The sequence below is a fragment of the Eptatretus burgeri genome, chromosome 4 (genome assembly GCF_056783735.1).
Source record: "Eptatretus burgeri isolate ZD-2024b chromosome 4, Ebu_testis_v1, whole genome shotgun sequence".
Taxonomy (NCBI): domain Eukaryota; kingdom Metazoa; phylum Chordata; class Myxini; order Myxiniformes; family Myxinidae; genus Eptatretus; species Eptatretus burgeri.
The window spans coordinates 117,501,821-117,508,833 of NC_140964.1; positions in this window are offsets into that span (position 1 = coordinate 117,501,821).

The following is a 7,013-nucleotide window of genomic DNA, read 5'->3' on the forward strand; positions in this document are numbered from 1 at the left end:
AGAAGCCTATTGTTTTTGAGGTCAAAAGGTCAGAAGTTCAACAAAGGCCAAAGGTCAACAACTTAGGTGAGATTTCTAAATCCCTCAATTTTCATCCGATTGACTTGAAATTTGAAGAGGATATGTATTTCGGATGACTGAATTCAACGAGCCAATTATTTTTGAGGTCAACATTGGCCGAATTTCTAGAATTGTCAATTTTCATCCGATTCACTTGGAATTTGAAGAGGAGTTGCATATTTGGTCATTGAATTGAACGACCAATTCTTTTTGAGGTCAAATTTTTGTTTTAGTTTTGCAAGTATCGTGCTCTGTATGATGTCTTCTTCTTGTTAGTTTGTTTGTTTGTGTGCAGGATATCTCAAAAAGTTGTGGACGGATTTGGACGAAACTTGGTGGACAGGTTGGGTGTGTGGCAGGGACGAATTTTATTCGATTTTGATAAAGATCCGAATCCAGATCTGGATACGAGAATTATTTCATATTTAAAGTGATTCTTCGCCATTGAGGGATAAGGCCAAAAACGATATCGGACTGTATAGCATGATATTTCAAAAATGTAATGGACCCGATATGTTCTCGTGGATCAGGCATTGCATGGCAGAGGTATGCGCTCTACCGAGTACCCTTCTCGTTCGTTATTTATTACCTTTCTTTTCCTACCATCCCTAAAGCCAAAGGCTTCCTCTTCCCAGCCAGCACCTGCCAAAGCAATGTCTGCAAAAATTATTCTGCATTTGACAAAACTTATTTTGGAGAATTTTGGAGAAATTGCATGGTAGAAAAAACAGAGGTGTTCAGGTTACCCACTCCTACCCACCCTAAAATAACAGCAACAAAATGTCCACTAACAGAGACGAATGCCACTATTGCTTTAACAGATCGAATTATTCCCACCTTATTATGAGGTTGGCTTAAGAACGTCTTTTTGCCCAAGTCTTACACAAATCAGTTTCTCAGACCTGGTATTCAAATGAAGTTGGCAGAAATTGGAATTTGTCCAAGCTGGCATCAATATCTCGACTACTCTTCAGAAAAGACACCATGGGATATTTAGCGTCCACCAACAAGCAGTGTTGGCAGACCATTCCTGATTAACTTCTATCTATCCGTTATATCCGTTTAAAGCCAAACACATTGTTGCATCACCCAAGATGTGAAACACCAGAGATAGTTTTTATCTGGATCAAGATTCGTACCCAGGCTTGATAACTCAAAAAGCAGTCAGAATTTTTTTTACAATGGAAAACAAAATTGAGCTAGAAAATTGGTTTTGCTCTATACAGTATTTGATACAAAAATATATGGAACCTAATTTCAATGCAATTATATAATCTTTTGCTCTAAGTTGTCAAATAGTGTGACCATTGTCTTGTGACCATTATAAATAGTGTGACAAATAGATATCAGACCAGAACAAGCATTCGTGAATATTCTTCATACAAATCGGTGGTATCAAAAAGGTGACAATTTGTTTTCTTCTAACGTGACTGCTCAGTTAGCAAAAGCCTTTCTTTTGCCTGTCATTATTAATCACGCCAACCAAATGATTTCCTCAGATGGGTATCAATTTGTCATTGGGTCCTTATCACGGCACAGCAGATGCTTAAATAATGGTTGTGAAAATGCTGGAGATGTGCTACTGTATGTGCCAATTTCATGAAGAGGTGAGAAGTTTTTAATATGAATTTTATCCTCTTCTTTGTCACTGAAGATATTTCTAAAGCATACTATGGATTTATAAATCACAAAAATGCATTTAGAAGTTATGACATCTTCACAATTCACATAATTTCAGAGAAGATTTAAAAGATGTTTGTAAATGTTAAACAAACTAATTATTTTTTCTTTTATTTGTTGATGTAGACGACAATAATTTCACCATGAAAAAATACAAATTAAAAATAAAAACTTCATTTAATTCATTCAAAGTATAAAATTCAATACAGGTAAAATCCCTTATCAAGCAACAAGCATCTTCAAAACTTATGGGAAGGTGTGGCTACTTCAAGTCAAATATCTACTCTCTGAAGCTCTTTCTAACCACTGTCTGACTGACTCGCAGACTCACTCAATGACTGATATTTCAGATCGGTACCTTCTGTGTGACGGAAAAAGCTGAAATTTTGTATGTCAATGGAAATCGAAGTCACTTTTTACAGAAAAATTCACCGAATCGTCAGAGCACATCCATATATTAAAATATAAATAAATGAAAAACTGCAAGTGAGCGACCCAAAACAATGGGGAAGCACGGTAATTTTGTGTGCTGATGTACATCAAAGCCGATAAACCAGGAAAAATCACAGAACCATCAGAAAGCATCTGTAAATAAAAATATAAAAAATTGAAAAAGAATAAATGAAAAATCAAATGCAGGTGAGCAACCCAAGACAATGGGGAAGCATGGTTCATATGCTTACAGAGTGTGTAAGCATACCGCGCCAGTCATATATAAAAACTCTTTCTAACCACTGACTGACTGACTGGCTAACTGATTGATTCACTCACTGATCACTGACTGATATTAAGGATTGGTCCCTTCTGGGTGACATAAAATGCTGAAATTTTGTGTGCCGATGGACATCGAAGCTTTTACTCTCGCAAAATTCACAGGATTGTCAGACATCCATAAATGAAAATATAAATAAATGAAAAAAGAAAGAAAAATGAATGCAGGTGATTGCCCCAAGACAATGGGGAAGCATGGTAATTGTGTCTGCCAACTGATATTGAAGCCAAAACACCAGGAAACTTTCACAGAACCATCAGAAAGCATCTGTAAATGAAAATGTAAGTTAATTGAAATAAATAAATGAAAATAAATAAATGAAAAATCAAATGCATGTGAGTGACTCGTGACAATGGGAAAGTATGGTTTGTATGCTCACAAAATACGTAAGCACACCCTGCTACATGTACAATATATATATATATATATATATATATATATATATATATATATATATATATATATATATATATATATATATATATGTATTTTTTTTTCTATTTAGCTCTTTTAAAGCACTGCCTCACTGACTGATATTAAAGATCGGTTCATTCCGGGTGACGTAGAAAGGTAAAATTTTGTGTGCTGATGGACATTGAAGCCATAAATGAAACAAAAAAGAGCAATCAGAGATTGCAGACCCTCTCCAGGACTTTTGTGTGATGTTTGTGTCAATTTGTGTGGTGTATTTTGTGTGACATCTGTGTACTGGTGTGTTACGAAATTAATAAGAAACAATTAGAACTGTGACCTTATAAGTGCTGGCAGCGATGACCGGGAACCAAGACATCCTGCTTTGATGCAACCTCACTTTGATTGGACAACTGACCTGAACCGTGACTTTTTATTATTATTATTATTATTATTATTATTATTATTATTATTATTATTATTATTATTCAATTGAATTTAGAATGGGATTAAAATAAATTCAATTCAAATCAAATGGGAGACCAAATAGGTACCAGACCTGCATTGGAGTAATCAGAAGGAATCCGAACAAGCAAAAAGCAAAGATGAAGTTTTCAGGAGGAACCTGGATAGGATTCTCATTTCAGCTTCTACTCCTCCACCCTCAAACCCATCCAGGCACACCCGAGTGAGCATTATTCAAAAAAAAAAAGAACTCTGATCAAAAAAATTCAACAATTCTGGCTGCCAGACCATGAGTCCGATCAAGTTGAAATTTAAAACATATATTCCCTATCACCACTGGATCATAATTTTAAAGTTTCATGTTGATTACTTATGCAGTTCCAGAGAGAACATTATTTGATATTTTTCTTCAATCCAATGTGATTTCCAAACCATGTGAAGTATCAATTCTTCCTCAACAAACTTGTACACTCATGGCTTAGGGAACATGTGTGTGAAGTTTTCCCTTGATCTGTCCAGCCGTTCTGGAGAAGATTTTTATAGGTTTTAGGGTAAATTAAATATGGATGCCAAACCATTTGACTTATGACGATATATGTGTAAACTTTTGTTCCTCATGGACAGGCAGAAATACTTGTAAAGTGTTGCCTCAATCTGTTCAGCCATTTCAGAGAGGAATATTTTTGAAGATTAAAAAAACAACAACAATATGGCTGCCAAATCACGTGACCGATGACATCATCAATTTTTGTCTGTTAATCATTTTATCCTGACATGACCCTCAAAATTTTTCATACTGATCAGATGTGGTATTCCACATATGTAATTATGATGTCAAAACAAAGCCACCTATGATGTCATAAAATCACACTTATTCCCCATGAGGAGTACTTGCCATGTGCCAAGTATAAATTTTTCCTTCGTGCAGTATCAGCGATAGAGTTCAAAAGTTTTTCCATTTTTCCAAAATGGCTGCCACACCACGTGACCTATGACGTCATAAGCATTAGAACATTCTACATACGTCCTCGCACCTACAGTGAAAATTTATTTGCAGAAAAACAAACGAACGAACAAAAAATCACTCATGGAGCTACACTTGGCGAAATGGAACAGCCCTCGGTAGAAAGCATAACCCTGCCAGGCTGAGCAGTTTAAATTTTGTATCCCACTGATAGGTCAGATATGAATCAGGACCTTAACCGAAATTCAAATCAGCTTGTTCTTGTCACCCAACCAACTCATCCACCTAGTTTTGTCATAACTCGTCCATAACTTTTTGAGATATAAATAGTTTTTTTGCCATAGTTCTCAAAGGTGAAATCACTTGAAAAATTCTCGGATCGAGATCCGGATTCGGATCTTCACATAATTTGAATGAGTTAGTCCTTGTCACACCCCCAATATGTCCACCAAGTATAATCTGAATCCGTCCACAACTTTTTGAGATATCATGCAAAATCGTTTTTAGCCAACTCTCTCAATGATGAAGAATCAGTTGAAAATTAAATAATTCTCGTGTCCAGAACTGGAGTCAGATATTGACTAAAATTGAAGCAATTCTTCCTAGTCTCACTCCCAACCTCTTCACCAAGTTTCGTGTTGCTATGTCCATAACTTTTTGAGATATTGTGCTATATATCGTTTTTGGCCCAATGTCTCAATGGTGAAGAATCACTTAAAAAAGGACTGAGATCTGGATCCGGATTGTAATCTTCACAAAATTAAATGTTGCTGTCCTTGGTCAGTGCCCTACACACAGAACAAATTTCAGAATGACTGCTTGAAAACTGTGGTCAAAAATAATGTGACAAACAAACCGACAAACAGACAGACCAACATACTTGGTGAAAAAAAAATTCACCACGTAACAAACAAACAGACAGACAAACAAGCAAACAAACGGACCCAAATGCAATACCCTCTCCTTCAGCGAGGGTAAATATTGTCACGGGTATGGCAGTTATGTTAATCCCCCAACTCAATTGTGTTGGACGGAGGGTTAACACCAACCAGCCCGGATCGCCGAGTGGCTTTCTTTAGGAGGTGGAAACATGATCCTCAGAGATTATAGCACATGCGGTTGCGGCAGGGCAGAACTGGTGGAGTGACGGAATCACAGATGGTTGCACAGCACAAGTGGTTTATACTCGAACCCCAAAACAGATACACGGACACAGCAACTTAAAATATACGTGGGGATTTAATGAAAACATTTACAAAGGTATAAGTCAGAATGTAATAATAATACATGAAGTAAATTAAAGTCGAAAGTTGAGGCGCCTCTATACACGGACTTTGATACAGACAAGGGGAAAACAAAATAAAAGCAAATCCTCCCTTTATTCTGGCACTCAGCCTTGTCCAGAGATGGTCTTTATTGAACTTTGGAATCGAGATGCTTCATCCTGTGCGTGAAGATGCACCTTAAAATGGCGCCGAGCCGCTCACTGGGCGGGAAACATAAGTGAGGTAATTATTGAGGCAGTATTCAACACTACGGCTCACCAACCGCTATGCAACTTCTTCGTCGGTCCTGCTTACCGACCCGCTGCTTTGCAGAATGGCGCCGTCTCTTTGGTGATATACACGAGGTTTCTAGGTCCATCTCTCACGACCAGCCAAGAGACAATTTTCAGCATCTTGCTCCACCACACGAGCCAATTAGCCTCAACACGAATACGAGAATCATGCCGTCTTCTTCATGCATCAAAGGAAAGCCAGCTGTCATGCCCTGATCTTACACGCCATCTACTAGCTCCATAGCCTCTCAACCATGTCTCTCACACCTAGCTCAAAAACGAACCAAACCAAAACCTCTTCCTTCTGATATCCCGCTCATCAATCATCCACCTCCAGGAGTGGTTTGCCGGCACGAAAACCAGGAAGGCGGGGTTTCTCGCCTGCTTGGACATGCAGCTGTGTTGTTGTTGTTGTTGTTGTTGTTGTTGTTGTTGTTATTAAAACACACTTCTTTCATGGCTGGCTTGTAAATTTAAAAATGCAGGAAAGGTCAGAGGGGGCAAATACATTCTGGGGAAATTTTATCTTAATCCCTATCTAATTAACACAGCATCACCCCCTGTGTTTTGACAAGTAACACTTAAGCTCACAGTTTCCCTGCTTAATTTACAAAGGCCATACACAAAAACTGCAATACAAGAAGAACAAAATTATCTACAGCATGTATCGACTATAACAAAGCTTTTGATAGTGTCCCACATACATGGATGATAAAATTCATGCAATTATACAAGATCAAACCTCAAATAATCAACCTGATAGAGAAAGCAGTGGAGCTTTGGAATACCACATTAATATTACAGCTCTCAGAAGGAAAGATCAAAATACCAGGGGTGAAGATGCGTCAAGGGATCTTCCACGTAGACAGTCTTTCACCCCTCCTATTTTTCCTGGCCCTGGTCCGACTGAGAAACCTCATTAAATGAGCAAGAACATGGATATATTCTGACTGACATCAAATAACAGAATGTCCAAAGAGACAAGAAAGGTGATGCAACTACTTTACAAAGGTGATTGAAAATCTTTGCACCAAATGACAAAAAAATTGGAAGAACAACTCAAATGAGTAAAACGGTACTCTGATGACATTCAAATGGAATTT